Source organism: Pholcus phalangioides, unplaced genomic scaffold (assembly GCF_987345545.1).
Source record: "Pholcus phalangioides strain wild (caught in Gottingen) unplaced genomic scaffold, Ppha-v1.0 ptg000010l_1, whole genome shotgun sequence".
NCBI lineage: Eukaryota > Metazoa > Arthropoda > Arachnida > Araneae > Pholcidae > Pholcus > Pholcus phalangioides.
Genome location: NW_028301603.1, coordinates 40534007 through 40554637, shown reverse-complemented (window position 1 = coordinate 40554637; position 20631 = coordinate 40534007). Strand labels below are relative to the sequence as shown.

The 20631-nt window shown below is 39.3% G+C and overlaps 1 protein-coding gene across 2 annotated transcripts in view; it reads left to right on the top strand.

The window, feature by feature from the left end:
* LOC149081471 (carcinine transporter-like) overlaps positions 1–20631 on the top strand; it is an 86066-nt gene that overhangs the window by 13178 nt on the left and 52257 nt on the right. The window contains exon 1 of one of the 2 annotated variants that reach the window (XM_089238396.1): positions 9337–9356. The exons of the other annotated variant lie outside the window; for it this stretch is intronic. The gene's annotated coding sequence lies outside the window, so the exon portion shown is untranslated. Of the gene's footprint in view, positions 1–9336; positions 9357–20631 lie in introns of those variants that run through there. 2 annotated transcript variants of the gene reach the window in all.

Here is a 20631-nt window from a genome sequence, read left to right as displayed (position 1 = left end):
AATAATTTCAGCATTAATGAAAGAAATAATTTCGGAATCAATGAAAGAAATAATTTCGGAATCAATGAAAGAAATAATTTCAGAATCAATGAAAGAAATAATTTCAGAATCAATGAAAGAAATAATTTCAGAATCAATGAAAGAAATAATTTCAGATTCAATGAAAGAAATAATTTCAGCATTAATGAAAGAAATAATTTCAGCATTAATGAAAGAAATAATTTCAGCATTAATGAAAGAAATAATTTCGGAATCAATGAAAGAAATAATTTCGGAATCAATGAAAGAAATAATTTCAGAATCAATGAAAGAAATAATTTCAGAATCAATGAAAGAAATAATTTCAGAATCAATGAAAGAAATAATTTCGGAATCAATGAAAGAAATAATTTCAGAATCAATGAAAGAAATAATTTCAGAATCAATGAAAGAAATAATTTCAGAATCAATGAAAGAAATAATTTCAGAATCAATGAAAGAAATAATTTCAGCATTAATGAAAGAAATAATTTCGGAATCAATGAAAGAAATAATTTCGGAATCAATGAAAGAAATAATTTCAGAATCAATGAAAGAAATAATTTCAGCATTAATGAAAGAAATAATTTCAGAATCAATGAAAGAAATAATTTCAGCATTAATGAAAGAAATAATTTCGGAATCAATGAAAGAAATAATTTCGGAATCAATGAAAGAAATAATTTCAGAATCAATGAAAGAAATAATTTCAGAATCAATGAAAGAAATAATTTCAGCATTAATGAAAGAAATAATTTCAGAATCAATGGAAGAAATAATTTCGGAATCAATGAAAGAAATAATTTCAGCATTAATGGAAGAAACAAATCCAGAATTGATGAAAGAAATAATAATTAATGAAGGGAATAATCCAGAATAAATGAAAGAAAATTCACGAAATAATGAAGGAAAATTCACGAAATAATGAAGGAAAATCCAGAATTGATGAAGGAAAATGCAAAAATTCATGAAAGAAATTATTCCGGAATTAATGAAATAAATAATTTTATCTTTTTTCACCTTTAGATGAGTTCTCTTTTTTTTTCATCTTTAAAACGCAATATTGAGAGACCGAACTGTACATTTCTATGGGGGAAATTGCCAGGCGGGAACTTCGTTTTCACCGGGTCACGTGATTTCCTTGCAATTGATGTCGCTGCAATCGCGGCGGCTGGATGCTCCCTCCAGTAATATAAGCTCGATGAAATCAAGCATAAGAATCTGTCGTCTGCTTCTCTCCAGGTCTTGTTTTGGACGTCTCCTTGTGTCCTGAAAAATTGCTGAACTGGAAGTTCGAACTTACAGTTCTGTTTGTGAGCTTAACTCGTAGGGAACCGAACAACCCGTCTGTCGTCTGCTCATTAAGAGGTTCTTTGTTTTGAACGCCTCCTTATGCTCAAATAAAATAACCGAACTTTCAGTTTAAATTTCCAGTTCAGTTCATGAGCTTTGTTTACAAGGAACTAAGCGGAATAAAGAGTATAGTTTTTTTACTTTGAACTTCATCACCACGTGAGTACCTTTTAAATTTGAGACTAGATGGCAGCACATTACTATAAAGTGGAGTGTGGAAAAATTCATTTTTTACGATCTTACCTGTCGGCTGCTTGTGTGGAGGTCCTTTGTTTTGGATTTCCTCGGGTCTTGAAAAAATTATTGAACTGGAAGTTCGATCTTTCAGGTCCGTTAATAAGATTTTATGAGGAGCAAAGCTGAATGAAGAATTTAGTTTTCTTATACCTGAGCTTCGTCATCACCACATAAGGCACTTCTGATTTGGATAGTACCAACAATGTTTTTAAAAATGAATTTCTTAAAGTATTTTAAAGTATTAAATTGATTTTAATTCCCTTAAAATTGTTAATGCCATTGCGAATTCGCTGCAAATGCTGCAAGGCAAAAAGAAACTGCTATTGGCGGCGGAGTAACGTTTCGAGTCACCCGGTATACACGGGACTCATTACTTCCTAGATACAATATCTATAGGACGTACTGGCCTAGCGGGAAGACCGGATGAATTTATCACACCCACGTCCTGCAGCAGGGGTCGCTAGGCTGGGATCTTTGTTGGGGCTTTAGAGATTTCTCACTGGTCCCTCGATAAAAAAAATTTATAGTATGAAAAAAACAAAAATGATAAGAAACTAGGCTGAAGCCTTTAAGCCCCCACAGAGGCCGTGCGACCTGTGCAGCCACATGGGGCATCTTTCTAGCAAAGGCTTCCAAATCCGAGTTGGAAGGTAAAAAAAATTGTTGAGCTGAGACGCAACATATCGGGGGCCACCAAAAATAGATCCCGCACTGGCAGAGATTCCTTTCTCTTCTCTGCCCCTACCCATTTATACATCAAGACCGTCGGAGACCCGGGGTCACAACTAGAGGTTTGGTCAGCTGTGTCAAGCAAGCATTTTGGCACCCCCCCCCCCCCTCTTGTAATGTTGAAGCAGAGTTGGAAACAATTCAGAAAAGAAACCATAATCGGTGTTCTTAACCAGGGACGGTTATTTGGCCGTACCACCTGCGCGGCTGTATGGGGCACCGCCAGGTGCGGATCCAGGTCGATGTGTCGGGAGAAGTGAATCGGTCTTGGATGTCATTGGATTTTTCCACTGTGGCCCATGTCTCCTACGACGGACCTGCTTATATCCGACAGAGCAGGGGAGGGGGGTCACGGTTGGTCTGATGGGAGAAGTGAATTGTGTAAGTTCGTTGGATTGTTCCGTATTTTAGGAGACAGGAAAATTTTCCAATATTATTCGGTTCTTACCTATCGCACCCACTCCTGGATCCGTTCCGGAGCAAATCTTCAGCTGCTGCGAATGGAGCAGAGGTGAATGTCTTCAGCTGCGAATGGAGCAAAGGCAGAAATATTCAGCTGGGAAATCTCTGCTCGACCAGCCGCTGTGGTGGTCGAGTGGTTATAGTGACGGACTCGCGATGCGAGGATCCGGGTTCGAACCCCACAGTGGTGGTCGGCTGAAGTTGGTTTTCTGTGGTTTCCAACTTCAAGGCACAAATGCGAGCCGATCTCCCCGTTAAAAAGTCTCGCCACAGAGAGCAACAGTCCTACAACGATAAATCATTCAATCATAACACTTCACTCATAGTTAGAAAAACTAGTGGTAGATGGCAGCACTACACATAACAAACATTACACAGAAACAAACTTTATGTCAGGTTGCACTACACGTACACGCACATTCCCGCATGTACTGGTTCGTTGGGGGGTTCCGCGGGGGGAGGGTGCATTTGTGGTGTAGCAGTAGTAGGTAGGGCCTCCAAAAAATGGCTCGGGGATCCATGATGTTCTTAAGTCAGCCACCTCGTTGGGCAATTTGCCTGTTGGGGCGTTGTATTTGTATTTGAAAGAAGTCGAGACAAACATCTTTAACTGCGAAATGAGTGGAGGCAGAAATATTCAGCTCCGAATGGAGTGGAGGCACAGGCACCTTCAGCTTCGAATTAAGAGAAGGCAGGCGGATGCAGGGCGATATGTCGGAGAAGCGACTTCCTGTGTAGGTGCATTGGATCATCCGTATTTCACGGGACAGATAAATTTCCTCCATATTTCTATTCGGCTTTCGGGAGAGGCGATCGCTCCCCGTCTGGATCCGCACTTGGACACTGCTCTAAGAGGAGTGCGAAATTCCAGTTGAAAAAGTGAGAAGCTTTGTGGACAAAAAAAACGTGGGCAGGGGACACCAAAAGTAGGTTCCGCACAAGTACAGATATCTTCTCGAGTCACCCCTGTTCTTAACGCATATTACTGTATCAGCCCCCTCCACCCTCCAGAAGCAGTGTCAGATTTTTCTACCGGATATTCATTACACTGTAATGAATTTATAAATATCTTGGAAATCCCATATCCTACAGCATGGCAACTAGGCTAGGATCTCTGGTACGCCTCCAGGTCAAACTTTTGATGCACCCCCTCCCCCCGTAAAAAGTTTATAATTCGGGAAAATACACACAAAAAAAATAATTATCGTCCCCTGTCTGCTCACCTCTAGTTGTGGCCCTCGGGAGCAGCGTGTCTTGTGACCCGGGCGTCGGATCGGAGGGGTTGGGCACCAAAATGCGTCCTTGCCCCGACTGACTAAGCATTTAGTTGCAGCCGTTGCAGTCCTGCCTACTCTTGTGAGAAGGGCCGCAACTAGTGGGGGGGAGGGCAAGCAGGTGCCAGGGCACCTGCTTGTCTCTCTGTCCACTGGACAGAGAGCGCCAAAATGTGATCTTGTCTGGCTGACCAAGCATCGACCCTGTTGCGACCCTGCTTGTGGGAAGGAGCCTATGGGGGTCCACCCAGGGACATAGCGTGCGTTCTCAGGGCAGACTTTCTTGGGGTCTCTTGAAAAGATTTATTATCATGCAAAATAAGTGAAAATTTTTTGTAAGCTCTCCCCCCCCCCCCCTTCCTACTTGCTCGAGGCGGAACTCTGGTTGCTCCAGCCCTTTTACTTGTCAGGGTCCACACGGGGGGGGGGGAGAACAATGGGATTTGCTGACCGTTTTTTCACGGAGCATTTTTCATACAAATTATGTGAGCATTTCCAGCCAGAAGGGGGGTGGGGACTCAGATGTATCACTTTGTACGGGTGCCAGGACCGTCTTAAGAGCACCCGGGTCCCCGAGCCAAGTGATTTTTCTGAGGCCCTACCAGGCAAATTTACACGTTTGCTCCTGGAAAATTTCAACTATATCTCATTTTTCTGAGGCCCCACGGGACGTGCCCGGGTGGGCCCATGTGTTAAAACGGCACTGTTGACAGGGCTCCAGCCCTGGGATCCGGAACAATAACCATCATTTTTTTCACGCAATAAATTCATTACAGAAGGGCCCGTGAAAAGTCTAGCTTGGGGCTCGCTAAAGATCTCAGCCTAGGGGCCCTGCTCCAGGATGTGGGGAGGGGGCTGCGGAATTCACAAATCTAAAGAAAAACATTCTGAAATACGTTAGAACTACATTTGAAAATGTAGATTAATTTAAAATAACTACAGCATATTTCACTTAACACGGTCCCACTTAAAAAGTGTTCTCGCTTAGTACGACATATTTTCGTGATCTCCAAACTTTTACTAACACTTATTGAAATTTCCCGTTAAAACGTTTTCCCGCCAACAACGTTTTTCATGAGTTTTTGGAAAACGCTATAAGTGGGATTCACTGTATATGAGCTCTTCAATGTTATTACTTGTTTAAAACGTTTCTTGCCACAAACAAAATATAAGATTGCAATCTCAATATTTGAATATTCAAATTCGAAATTCAAAAATACGCTCTGGTTGTGTCGAATATTAACAACACACTAGCTGAAATATCAGCCTAAACCTCAGATATAATTTATTTAATAGTAAGCAATGAACTACCGGCACTGTAAGCAACGTAGCCTACATTCTCAATGTTCGGAAATTTGTGCTCTTAAATGTTTTCATGCATGAACTCCCTGTTCATGAGCAGGGTCGGTTCTGCATATTTTTCAAGTGTAAGCGAATGATGTTTTGGTGATAAAAAAAAAATCACCCCTTTCAGTTGGCCCCTTTTGCGGTCACATAGTTCGCAGGATTCAAGATCCAGCTCTGTTCATGAAACATAATATGTCTCATGTTGGCACTGTGCTAGGTGAATAATTAGATTGAGAAAAAAAAATCAGAGAGAAACGTCTTATTTTTTTTTCCGGAAGCTCAGTAGTAAAAATTGTCAAAATTTAGAATTTACACATTGTATATCAGTCTTCCGGAATATATGAGAGAATGATTCAGATGGTAACGTTTACGACTGAAAAATTCTCAAGCCTCTCAAGGGAAACATGACAGTTCAGAGGTTTAAATGAAGGCATGCGATTAACACTCCAGAGGACAGTCGAAGTTGCCTCGCTCCGGAGCGGTCATCATCTAGAGATATCCATGCTACAGTTTACTGTGGAACATCAGTAGTGGAGGCATCGGCATCGCCGAATGAAACTACAAACATTCACCTTGTGCGCACTATTGGTACCTGCAGACTAGATGGTAACTCCAACGAGAGGGGGAGGTTTTCAAGGGGAAAAAATTGCTAGATATCTTTAAATTTTAATCAAAAATTTCCAAAGCATCTGCCGAGAAAGGAAAAGGTTTATTTTGAAGAAATTGCGGCCCCTGAAATTTTGCGGTCCGGTGCGACCGTACCTTTCACACCCTCTTCAAGTCCGGTCCTGATCGGAGACAAGTTGTGAAAGAACAGCATAAATGAGGGAAAGGTGCGTTGCCCTTTAGTTTACGATGTTCTTTCCCAACTTTTCGCAGATTTTTGAATTTGCAACTGCTTTCTAATTGGGTTTTTCAGGACAGGGTGTCCATGTAAATCAATTTTTTTTATATTTTGTGACACACTGTATTTTCATTCTCAAAACTGAAACAGAGTAGTTTCTGGACACATTTTTAGCATTCTTCAAATTGGAAACTTACTCCTACGACAAATAGTTGATGAGATGAAGGGCGAATTAACAGAGATCACCTTATATAGTAAATCCATGGTCTATCTAAAAATCAAAAAGTTCGAAAACGCGCATTTTGGCAATTCAAAAAGAAACGGTAAAATTGACATTCATGTCTCTTTTCTTGCATAATTTTAAAAATTAATCTTTTAATAAATTTTTCAACAAATTTGGCAGCTGATACCAGTGCCGTCTGCTGATACCAGTGCCTTGAGGCCCCCGGTACGGCCCGGGAAGAAATGGAAAACATTATGAAGGCTATGGACAAGTTTGGCCCAGGTCTCTCGCACCTGAAAGAAAAATTTAAAAAAAAAATTAAATTCGAAAAAATTGAGAAGATGAGGAATTTGTAGTGTGTACAGAGAGTATATTCCTCTAATAAGAACTCTATCGAGTGATTTTGTTATCACAGAGAACTCGATGCATGGCAATCATTCACATCTGCCATGAAAGGGTTTTTAGGGAACCACAAAAAACGAAAGAAAATTACCAACAGCTTATTCAAGACCTACTGAGCGGCCCCGCGACACGTTTTCAAACAAATGAAGTGTGGCCCGCATTCTTCAAAACGTTGAGAACCCTTGCAGTAAGGGGTGCTCTTTGTTTGATGATAGGTACAGGAAGTGCTCTCGACTCCAGAAAGGTCGACCTAGGTGTGACAGAGCCTGGGTGTCCCTCGGTTTCTAGCACTGTAACCTTGATTTGAATACTATCTAGAAAATGATCCAGTTCTCATTATCGAGAAGCCCCTGGGCTCATTCATTTAGACAGCACTCAGCCTGGAGCGTTTTGAAAATTACATCTGACACTATGGCTTACGGAAGTTCGCACGTAAATTGGTGGACAGATATTTGAATCTCCTCCCACGCTGTTCAGTCACCTTTTCATTTGACAAGAAACATATATATGAGTATCTGTTTTCGCAAAAATCTTGGGAATTGGATAACTCCAGGAAACCATTTTGATTTTTTTTCCCCCTGATAACCTGGGAGCGGTCAGTGATGAACAAGGAGGAAGGTCCCACAAAGACATTCGAACTATGGAAGAGGCAAGTTGGGCCCTTCAATGATAAGTGCTCACTGTTCGTTGTAAAGACAACATGTTACATACTGGAAAAATGATCATAAAGTCCGTTTTGTGTATATGCATGCGCACTCTATGGATATTATATGTATGTGTGTGTGAAGAACAATATATTTTTTTTGTTACTTCATTTATAACGAGATGCATGAATATGATAAAATAACTACCGTAATAGATGTGCAGTCGAATCCCGTTTAACGAATACCGTTATATCGAAAAAAATCTCGTTTTAACGAAAACTTTTCTAATCCCCCAAATACGTTTACATGAGAACAATGTAAAAATCTGGAATTCATTTATAACGAAATTTCACGAAGTGATTGCTCTGGTCTCTTGGAGTTCGTCATAAAGGGATTCGACTGTATTATGATTTGTTATTAGGGGTCATTCAAGTATTACGTCAATATCGATAGAGGAGGGGGGGGGGTTTCGGGCAGCATAATCACCGGTAAATATGATAATTCTTTAGTACTTATAAAATTCACCAACGACGCTTGGGTGCTATGCATAATCGCCGTTAAAACGGATAAATTTTTGAAAATTTATGAAACTTATTAAAATGCTCTGCGATTATGCATTTTCATTAACGTATATATAGGACGAAATGAATTCAAAAATCAAATTAGAGAGAGAAAATCAACACAAATGAAATTTCAAATCGAAAGTATAATCATCATATTATGTGTTTGTATGTTTCCGGAGTTTCCAATAATTTTTGGCGATTTCCTCTTTTTTTTGCCTAATCGTGGCGAGGTTGGTTGATGCATTTTTTGGCATTTCGTCATAAAATAATTGCAATAGAAATTAGTCAGCGACGTGGAAATTGTATTTTCTCTTCCGTTTTCCGATCAATTTTTGTCCTCTCACTCAAATCCTCTTCGATTTCATCGACATTATTTGTAGCGCTTGATACCCGAGCTTGACAAATTTCATGATCTTTGGCAATTTCAGTTTGAATTATTACTATTACCATCAATAAAAAGAACTCTCTTTTGCGGACACCGGTGGGAAAAAATTTGTCCGCAAAAGAAAGGTGACCGTAAATCACGGGTGTCGGTTGAGAGAGGTTTTACTGTATTATTATCATGTTATTAATATTATTATTATCATGTGGTATTTTATATGCGTTTAATGTGTTTACAATTTTTTTTCTTAACATTTGAAAAAAAATACGCATTGAAAATACGTACAGCATTGTGCTGGTGCAACATAGCATATGCAATCAAAAATATGTGCACTAAACTTGAAATAAATCAATGGTTAATTCATTTTTCTTAATGATATCACGGTATAGTTTTTGAGGCCATGTCTTATCAGATGAAAACCCCAAAAAGGAGCATTTCTATGAATGAAAAATCGCGATAATGAAAATTGCAAATATTATACCCATCTTAAAATGCAAATTAAATTCACTAGATAACGTTGAATCGAGCCATTGATGCATCAATTCGATGAGAATTGTCCATCACGACGAAGAGAAAAATTCTATAGCGAATCTTCTACCTTATGGAAGACAAAGCGGCACGCGCTCGTGATAACTCGTATACAGTTACAATTTTACTTTTTTGCTTTCGAGCGACAGCTTACGGGCGACACACACATACACACACGGACATCATTCGCAAGGTCACAAACCAAGGTTTATTCAATGTATGTTACGTAATTGTCATATTTTTTTTTTCATTCTCATCGTACAAAAAAGATCTCAGACAATCACGACCCTGTTAATATGACATCTGTGTTCAGGTGCATCCATTTGCTGCAGTTGCTACTTGAAAATACGGTAAGACTTTGAAGATTTTGTGTCTTATTATATTTATACGTAAGTTTTAGACGATTCGATAAGCACCGCAGGGTATAGAATGAAACCCCTAAAATATATTTTCATCCTCTATGGTTCACCCCCAATATAAAAAAATTACCAAAACTTGCGTAAATGGGTGCTGTTGGTAGTATATTTCCAGTTGGAAACAATACATCAGCGCAGGAATTCAATAAATTATATACAAATTAGCTAATATGGTTAATTAAGGGTAAAGTATACAAGTTGCCTTGATTTTTTGATGCTATCTATAAATACATAAAGTGTTACTAAAGCCGATATCGCAATATAAAAGATTAATTAAAAGTATATTTTATAAAAAACTTGAGAAATGCAATCAATACGCTCATTGGTTACAGTCAAACAAATGTAACCGATACGTTTATTCGTTGCAATTTTCAAGTTTCATAAATTAACTATTATGGAAATTTTATAGTGTAATTTAGGCCTCGGCTAAGTTGAATAGTTGTTATCTTGAATTTTATTTCTCCAATGTCATCAATTTTTGATGCGATTCTCAAATCTCTGAACCAGTAAAATTTCAGCAGCTCTCAACAAATTACACCAACAAGGAATCAACTCTTTTCTAGATAAAAAAATTATTGTACTAATATAACTGTATTTTGCACTGAAATTACATTAAATGATGTGCTCTTTGTAAAATATAAAAAAATTGGGGAATAAAGTTGCTATATAATGGGTTTTTTGACGATGTATTTTCCATGTGTATTGAACTATACACTGCGCCATAGAGGGTTAAAACAAAAAATGCAAGATACAACACTATCTTTTTGAGAGCTGATTCATTTGTTCCGACTGCAAAAGAACCTGAGTTATATGCCCGGTTAAGCCGAACATTTTTGTATTGGCCCTCTATGGCAGTGGTTCTCAACCTTTTCAAGCCCGCGGACCGGTTTCATTCATTTTGTAAAAGCCCTGTCAAACACATGACCAAAGTAAAATAAGTGAGGAAAAATGAAACGGCTAATCGCTCGCGGGCCGGTATGAATGATATCAGGGCCCGGTACCGTGCCGGGCCCTGGCGGTTGAGAAACAGTGCTCTATGGTTCACCCTCGATATAAAAACGTATAAATAAATAAATTATTTTATAAAAACGGATGTTAGATGGTGCTGTTAGCACATCTTTAATATAAAAAATATACATCCACGCAGCAAATTTAATTGATTAGAGTGGATTTTCCAATTACCAAAGCGGTTAATTAAGAGTACAATGTACAGTTTGCCTTGATTTTAACCCTTGGACTGTGTGTGGTATAAAACCTGCTCTCAAACCGGCTGCGTAAAAAAAAAAAAAAAGTTTCATTTTTTAGTTATCTTTTTTGAAAGATAGATGGCGCTCAAACTCATACGTACGTTGCAGATAGTGATGCCTTGGTTAACGAGAATATAATTCGTTCCCGAAATACGGTCTTATTAGCCACAAACGTCGAAAGCGGAGGCATCATCGTCGCGTGGAACCTATAAAAGACGGACACTTCATGAGACGGAAACCTTACTTTGACGGTGTCAAACAAAATGTCCCTACACTGATTAAAGTATTTATGTATTTGCGCACCTTTGTGAAATGGAAACCTGTTTAAAATGTAATATTATTTCAGTCTCTTGACGTTGCGTTCCGTACTGGTTTAACTAAATCGCAGGCGGCTCGAGCTTACATGCCGTCCGGGTGAGAAGCCCCATGCGTTGCCCCCATGAGCGGAGATACGGGGGAGCGTGGGGGAACATTGCCCCCCCAGCATCAAAGTGGAGTGGGCAGATCTAATGTATATGTGTGTATATGAATTGACATCATCATCATCGTGCCCCCCCCAGCAATAATGACCTTGCCCCCCCCCCCCAGACTTCCAAGTCTATGGCCGCCCTTACTGATGATCCTGCCAGGATGCTGATAGGGCTTCAATGAAGGGGACCTGGAGATAAACCTGATTTTCTTTTTCAAAAGGAAGCCGCACGTCATTGTTTACCGTGCAAAAAGTGTGTGATCATACGTCCCGCTTTCGGTTTTTTGTTCCAGTTCTGTTCCATTATTTTACCGTTCTTAATAACGCCAGATAACTTAATCCTTGAAAGAGCACTTATTTTTGTGAGCAATCACCACTTATCCTGTAAAGATGGTATTTAACGGGGTAATTTTTACATTAAGAATTTTTTTTTCAAAGGTGTTTCTAGTACTCCAGAAGCCGGACAAGTGAAAAGCCAAAATTTTCCTTTGCTTTCATTTGACTATTGTGGGACAAATTCTGAGTGAGGCCCTGCCTCTTTCCCCCCCCCCCCCCCAACTCCTAGAGCAGAGCTCCCCCCTCCCCAGTCAGATTTCCCACGGTTTCGTCTATAGTTAATTTATAGCGTGAAAAATCCAAAAAATTATGAAAACTGTCCCGGGCTCTTGTGGGGCCCTGGGCGAGGGAACCAAAATGCACACATGCCCCTTGTAATATTGAACGGGGGCGGCGCTTGGCCATGCGACCCATTGCGGCCACACGGGGCACCACTCAAGAGGGGTGCTAAATCTGAGGTGAATGTCGAAAAAAATCAAACTGTCATCTCTGGAGGGGCGCCAAATCTGAAATTAAAGGGCGAAAACAATTTTTTGTTAGGAATTGTTTGGATAAATTATGAGGGAGGGGCATGACCTTCCAAGGGAGGCTGACCGGGCTCCAGCTTGAGGCTCGAGACTAAATTCTTATAGTTTTTCTTTTTTCACTCTATAAACTAATTGTAGAAGGGGCCCCCACGAACGATTCCAGAATAGGGGAACTGACGCAGGAGGTAGGGCTATGGAGATGGCAAGATATAGAAGGCGCAAAAATAAGTCCCACACGGGTACATATTTTGTCTCGAGCCGCCCAGATAGCTTACATTCTTGTTTCTGGTGTTACGTTCAGAGGCCTTATCTATTTTCTCAACGTTTCTCCGTTGTCGAGGTATGACTCAAAAACGTGATTTCATATGAATTTTTACTGTGTTAAATTTCAGAGTCTCACGTCTTAAGTAAAGTCTACGCTGCCGCACCTTACAACCTACCGCCTGGGTGCGCCTCAACACTTGCACCCTCGCTTAAGCCGCCCCTGAATTGTATGATGCAATCGGAGAAAAGTATGATACAAAGAATCTGCGTTTGAACCCATAATCACCAACAAAACGGTTATTGTAGGCAGGCAGGCACTCCATCATTACACAACACTGTCCAAGCAGTCCCCGTGGTACAAGAAAGGAACAACCCTGTTGGAGAATAGAGGGCGAAATAAAATAAAAAATAGAATATATGCGTACGCCATCTGTACATTATTTTAAGAACTTCCATGTTAAAAAATTTCTGAAATGAAAAAAACTGAAATGACACTAAAAAAATGAACTTTCTAAAATGCCAAAAGAAGAAGAAAAGAAAGAAAAGAAATAGGTATAATATATATATATTTTTTGTATGTATATCAGTGATTCCCAACGTGGGCGTTAACGCCTCCTGGAGGGGGCGATGGAATGTTCCAGGAATTGGGTATAACATAGGATCCTATGGGTATTATTTAGCGTTGAGGTTGGGGCCATGAGTGAAAACAAATTTCTGAAAAAAGGGGGCGATGGGACAAAAATGGTTGGGAAACTATGATGTACATTCAAATGCCTACGGGACCATAGAGGACTAAGCATGACATAAGCGCCACAGTTTCGAATTAAATGCACTTGTTTAAAATAAATTTTAATTTCCCCAAAATTTTTATCGAAGTCAAATAGTCGAAAGAAAATGCTTAAAATTCATTCTATTCTATTGAAACTCAATTGTATTAATTGTTCTTTATTCCTGGTAATATACAGGCCATACAAACCGTTGGCTGTGAAAACATACTTTCAATTACGAAAATGTTGCAAATAATGTGCAGTTACTTTAAAATACAGGGTAATTATATAAAAAACTATCCACACATATGGGCCCCTAACTATTATACCGTTCACAGAAACTGAATGAAATTTTGGCATAAGGTATTTTGATGTATGCGCTCAAGAATGATATGGAAAACAACAGTGTCACTCTAACAGTTACGGTCACAGTGAGAAAATTTCGAAAATATCAAATGGCAACATCAAGTTTTTTGTATTGGAATGTGATCTCCATTGTGAAAAACCCTAAATAGCGTTCGAACGGCAACTGTAGCATGAAAATCACCGGCGGTAGATAGGCTAAAAGTGAGGACAACCAATAAGGACAGAGAAGCAGCATAAAATAAAGCATTTTATTGTGTTTCACAAATTTTCCACATGACCTTGTAGTGGACTAATCAGGCTGGGATCTCAAACGGTGTGACGAATGAAACGAACATTAATGCTCTGGTGCACGGCAAAGTCCTTTTTCCTTGCCTAGCTCCGGGGATTTTCGTGCTACAGGTTCCATTCCAACGCTATTTAGTGTTTTTCAGTATGGAGATCGCATTCCAATACAAAAAAACTTGGTGTTGCCATTTGATATTTTCGAAATTATCTCACTGTAACCGTAACTGTAAGAGTGACACTGTTGTTTTCCATATAATTCTTAAGCGCATACCTCAAAATACCTTATGGCAAAATTTCATTCAGTTTCTGTGAATGGTATGATAGTTAGGGGCCCATATGTCGGGATAGTTTTTTTATAATCAACCCGTATATCAAAATTTGTTTGTTTCGTATAGCCTACATAAAAATGAAGAAGTTAACTTTGTATACTGTCTCCGTGTGTCACAACCTCTAATTTTTGAAATGTAGATCCCACTTTGAAAAGTCCATTTGCAAAAAAAAAAAATTGAATATTTTCAAAGGCCATATTAATTGAAATATGTTTTGGCAATTTATCACTTTTTTTCAAGTTTTCATTGCCTCCAATGTTGCATTTTAAGGGACTGCCTGTACACAGAAAAGAATTAACTCAACCATTTTCTTTTTCTTCTCAACTAATAGCAATTACATTTTTCAAAAAATATTTTGACATCAACAGAATTCTTATATATGACATGAATGTCGCTCTTCACTTGTTAATACAAGATATACGGAAGACTGGATGTTGTGAAGGTGGTCGGCTGAAGTTGGTTTACTGTGGTTCCCAACTTCAAGTCGCGAATGCGAGCCGATCTCCTCGTTAAAAAGTCTCGCCACAGAGAGCAACAGGCCTGCAACGTTACAAATATTCAATCATTACACTTCACTCACAATTTGAAGTATAGATGGCAGCACTGAAATTTCATACACAACACCAGCTACACACTCAGACTGTTAGGTGTGCACACTCACTTTGTTCCAGACTCTGCGACGAAGCTGGGCTGGAAGAGATCTCGGCAACGGGATAAGTCCGGTGACAGAGACCCTGGCGTTCATTCATGGATGTTGTGAAGATATTTATTATTTGAGATATTAATTTTTTTTTAAGGAAGGAAAAACTCACCTCTGCCTCTACCGGGAGTCGAACCCGGGTCCCTCGATTGCCGAACGAGTGCTCTGACCACTAAACTACAGAGAAGATAGAGAGTTTCCTTCGCTAGAGCGTATATATGTGCCGAACGGAACCGTGCAATGGACGGTGAACCGATCAGCCAATAGCTCAAAAACACCATTTCAATACCGAAATCTATTCCTATTCATATTTTGTGACTTCTTGGTCAGGGTACGCCGATTTAAATCAGATTTTTTTTTTAATCATTGATTTAAATTACAAAATTAATTTATTTTTTTTTAAATTTATGTAAATACATTCAATGATATTGAAATGATATTGAAGTAAATGTAACCTGGTATGGCTTGCATGTGTTATTGATATGTGATAATGTTTGCTATTAAAAGAAGTATAGGAGATTTTTGGGGTAAATATAGTCTTACGAAGGTTTTTTAACAACTGGCTGTTGCGAAGATATATTTCGGAAAGAGAGAAAATTCAACTGCCCCTGCGGGGAATCGAACCCACGTCCTTTCACTTTCCGGAGAGTGACGTCATCCTTGTATAAGTCGCCATCTGGTGGCAACGTCAGCAGTTGTGAGCTTGACCTGAGTCTGGTCCGGTCGTCCATGTACGGTCCCTTTCAGTGTACACGAGCTCCAAAGAAAGATCGAGAGATTCTGTGCCTTTGTAGTCTAGTGCGTTCACCCGGAAAGTGAAAGGACGTGGGTTTGATTCCCCGCAGGAGCAGTTGAATTTTTTCTCTCCTTCCGAAATATATCTTCGCAATAGCCAGTTGTTAAAAACCTTCGTATGGTAGCGGAGAGTGACGTCATCCTTGTATAAAATATAGTCTTGAAGTTAATCCCTGGATACAGTGCATAAAGAAAGCTGCTCTATTTCGATGCTTTGTGAATGGGAAAAAATTGCAAAAAGCATAGGGAGTTGAACTTACCACACATGCATTGCTGTGTGGCCCTAGGGTTCTCCTGATTAAAAAGCAGGAATTATTTTTCGTATAAAGCCTTTTGCCCTAATTGCTGATTCAAAATAATAATAGATGTTGCACCAACATAAATATCTCATTCAGCTTTTGACTTTACTTCTCGTATTAAAGTCATGGCAATCTGATCTTTCGTGGTATCCCGGAGGAAGCCTCGGACGGTGAATCTCCCTCTGTTCTCGAATCTAAAGTAATCAAATGTTGCTCCGAACTTTTAAAACTCACCATCCGATATCGATATCATAGACTTGGATCCAAAAGAAGCCTTGGACCTAGACTTTCAATTATTAAATTCAACAAATTTAAAGTCAAACCTGAAATTTTGAAAAACGTTTATAATTTTAAAGACAGCTGCTTTTCAGTTTGCGAGGACTTTTCACCTGAGACACGCAGACTACGAGGTCAAATTTGGAGGGCTTCCCAGAAATTCCGCAATGACGGCTTGAAGTTAAAGTTATTTCACAACTTCGCCCTTATTAAGAACACCAAATATATCTGGGATCCCAACATTAATGACATCTCTCCTATCTCCCAATCTCTTTATAGAACTAACCCCCCTTGACCTCTCTCCTCCTTCTTCCTCCGCCCCTTTAGGTCCCACCCCGCGAACATCATTCCCTTAGTTTCTCATGAGGTATCTCAAAAACAAAGCCCCTTCAGAATCGGAACCATAAACACAAGAAGTATAATCAATCAAATTGATTCCTTCGAATCCATTCTATTAATTCATATTCCAGATTTTTTTTTTAGCTGTCACTGAAACATGGCTAAATAACAACATCGGCAATTCCGAAATTTTACCACCAAACTATTCGGCTTTCCGTAAAGACAGAAACTCCCGAAGGGGTGATATCGCCCTCGTCTTTATAAAAGCCCTCTATCCCTCTTACCGAAATCCCTCCCTGGATTCCAATTTGGAGATCGTTGGTGCTGAATAGCGTTATCTCAACTGCACCCCCCCTAAAGCCATTTTTTTCCTCTTTACTTAGCTCTAGATCTTAACTGTTTCGTAGAACTTGAATCAATTCTTGATGATTTTTTTCAACTCTCACATCATAATTATTGTCGGTGATTGGAATTTACCCGGAATGGATTGGCATGAAATGCAGTCCCTTTCAGGCAATCACAGCATCAACCATAGTGTTCTATTTTTTTCCCTCAAGTTTAATCTCGTCCAAACCATTTTAGAACCAACTAGAATATCCAACAACTCTATCTCTCCTTTATATTTAATAGCTTTATCCAACAAAATCTCGGTATCTGATTCATATGTTTTTGATGGTTGTTCTGACCACAAAACTCCCTTTGTTAATTTTTTCCTTCATCACACTATTCCTTCCTTTAAACTCACTACTAAACTTAATTTTAAAATAGACAACTTTCCTCTTATGGAAAACATCCTTCGTACGCATCTCCCTGGTTTCATCTCCTCCTCTTCCTCTAACGACATTCATTCTCTCTGGAGTAAATTCAAATCTGTAATTGATAAATGTAAAGCCACTGTTCCCTTGAAAAATACATCATCTAAAAGTCTCTTTAACCCATGGATCAACCGCGATGTCATTCATTCACTTTTCATAAGACTGAGCGTTGCCACTCATATGAGAAGTAAATTGTACAAGATAAACAATACAGAGGCGTTGCCATTCTGTAAACCAGTAAAATGTGAAACTTCAACACTCCCCCCACAAATTTGCCGTCTTTTATATTTTGGTCTTGCCCCTTCTCCCCCCCCCCTTTTTGTAGAATATTGCAACTTTTTCATATTATTGAATTTTAAAATTTGCAATTCATGATCGAATATTTCAGAATTTATTTTGACACGGTAATTTATTGCACAATAATCTTCTGTGATTATTCTTCAACGAATTTTACACATGCAAAGGGGGATGATGAATTTCTTTTGCCCAAGGCCCGAGCTCATAAGGAACAGGGCTCGTCCATGGAGATATTCGCTGATATAAGAAAGAAGTTTCGGACACTTCTATTGTAATATTATAAATTCAAATCCTATCATTCTCAGTCTTAAAAGACGGAAAATTTCTGGGGGGGAGTGTTGAAGTTTTATATTCTACTGGTTTACAGAATGGTCACGCCTCTGTATTGTTCATCTTGTACAATTTACTTTTCACATGAGTGGCAACGCTCAGTGTTGTTTACGCAGCCATGCTGTACGTTTTTTCTATCTCTCTCTACAATTAAACTTATATTACGGGATTCCCTGCGCCCAGTCAATGTGTTTGACTATGAATTAGTATAATAATTACCACATGGACGCGTTTGGCCACGCGTAAAAGAAAAGTCACTGTCAATAGATCTGCAGAAATGGCTGAAATTAGGAGCTTAGAAGCTCATAAAAGACAGAAATTTGTAGAAATTTGTTGTATTTATAAAATTTCCAGATTCGGCTCAAAAAACTAATTGCCCTAATTACTTGCGCTCATTCAGAGCCCGTCTGTGATAACCCACATGAAATTATCTCGGTAAGGCCAGACATAGTCTGGGGTGAGATATTAATTAATAAGATATTATATATATTAATAAGATTGTTGAGATTTTCTCGGTTGTGCTTCTTCAGAACAAAAAGGAAAAGTAAAGAGACTTACATTTTCCTCCAGCTGAAGTTGTCTCTGTTGAGTAAAGGCATGGCCCCCACATCCTGAAGCAGGGCCCAGACTTTCAAGTTACTGTCGTTACCGGTGCATGACTTGTGTATATCTGACTTGTGTATATCTCTGATCATCGAGATAGGAATTAAACGTCGGATTTGGTTACTGAATTTTAATTGTTCTTATTGCGAGATATTGCAATTTTGGGTCCTGGGCACACGCCTCGATCGCCTATGTGAGGAACAGGAACTGTAGGAATGTCTGAAAGGGGGAGGATTGGCCTAAAAGGTAATAACAGACTAAAATTTGCATAAAAATTTCTATGTTATATTTATAACACTAAGATTTATCTCAAAAATTTATTGCATCTGATAAGAGTGCGCTCACGCGTGCCTACTAAAATATGTAAATAAAACTTTCTTGCGGTTGTGAAATTCATTGGAATTTGTTTTTACTGTCGAAATTGGTATAAGTTTCGCGCCGCCAGTTCAAACATGTCTACGTCTGTTAGACCCCGTTGTAGTGCAATGAGTTGCATTTAATGTTAATTAAATCTCTGAAGAAGTTGTCTTTGTGCTGGCATAGAGTTGCGTGTAATTTGTCTCAACAAGATCCATGTTCATCCCGTACCTACACATTCGAAGACGGTGTAAAACCATTTACTTATGAGTCAGGGTACCTGACCTGGTGCCAGGACGAGAAGAGGTATCATCGGATTGGTATTTGCAATATGCCATCTGACGGTATCATCAATTTGTATTTGCCTTTCGTACTTTCTGATATATCAGAAACAACGCAACTTTCTCGTGATGTACCGGGTATTGTCGATGTATGATTTAAATGACGTATTCATGTCAAATGATACTATTTCTACCGCGATATTCGTTTAAAATAATGGTTTCATCTATGAAAATGCTTTTAAACCCTTTACGATCAGGGACGTAATACTCCGTCCAGACGCCAGTGGAATAAATTCAATCCAGCTGACTGTTTTTTCAACCTCTCTTCCTCATCGCGAGGGTTTATTGCAACCCTATGAAATGAAGTTGTGTGAGTTATCCCCCTCTTCTGTTCTCCCACCACCATCGTGATATTTCATAACGATCAACTGAGGTAACGATCGCGATGGTTCTGTTTAGCTTTTGCCCCCTCCTCGTTCTACATGTCATCCCCTCCACGCACACACACACACCTCCCGTAATGTACCTTTCTCAGAACTAATACTTTCAGTTTGGAAAAGTCATCCTCGTCACCGATAGATGACAGATGGCTGTGGTGTATGAATGCAGACCCCATTACCAAGATTGGAATTAAACGTCGGAGTTTTGGTTATTGAATTCTGATTATTTTTATTGCGCGATATCGATTCCGCTAAGACGTCATTCATCGCAGGACATAATTGGCCCCGTCTCTATCACATCATAAATAAACCATAGATTAACCTCTTGAACTTCCTGATAGACTATCGGTCAATTTATAAAAAACGGAAACATATTGTCCATTGACTTTCTAGAAGATTCCGTGGATTGTATTTGTTATTGTATTAAGGGCCGTATTCACCGACATGGTTTAAACTGGAGTCACAATTATTGGATAAGAGATCAACATAGATCGGTTAAAAACCTGAATTTAACCAATCCGTGTCGATCTCTTATCAAAGAATTGCGACTATAGTTTAAACTATGTCGGTGAATACCGCCCCAAGTCATCTCGTGCATTCTGACCGAAATTCCGTGAATTTCTAAATTATTTCTTTCATCATTTCTGAATTTGCGTCAATTTATCCTGAAATTATTTCTTTCATTAATTTTCGAATTAAAACGTCTTTGAATATTTTCGACCATTTTCTAAAAAGGGTCGGCGGGCCACGACAAACAACTCCGAGGGCTTCTCTTCTTACTTGTTCCACAAGCCATCTCCACACTTTTGAAATGGCAGGCTGTGGTCTGCGGCCCTTATGTGCCACTGGGCGCACGTGCAATTTATCACCCTGGTCATTGGGTTCAGCTATCCATTTTTAGTCAAATGGCTTGTACTTTGCATAGAGTTGATGGCTGTCTTCATGGGGAGAACGACGCGAGTGATTCGATACTTGCGAGCACAGGGCATCGCTATAAATCCTTGCTATTTTATTTCCGACACAACCCTGCCTCTTTTGAGGTAACGAAAGCATCAGTCCGGGGCGCGGTTTTCCATCCTATACATAG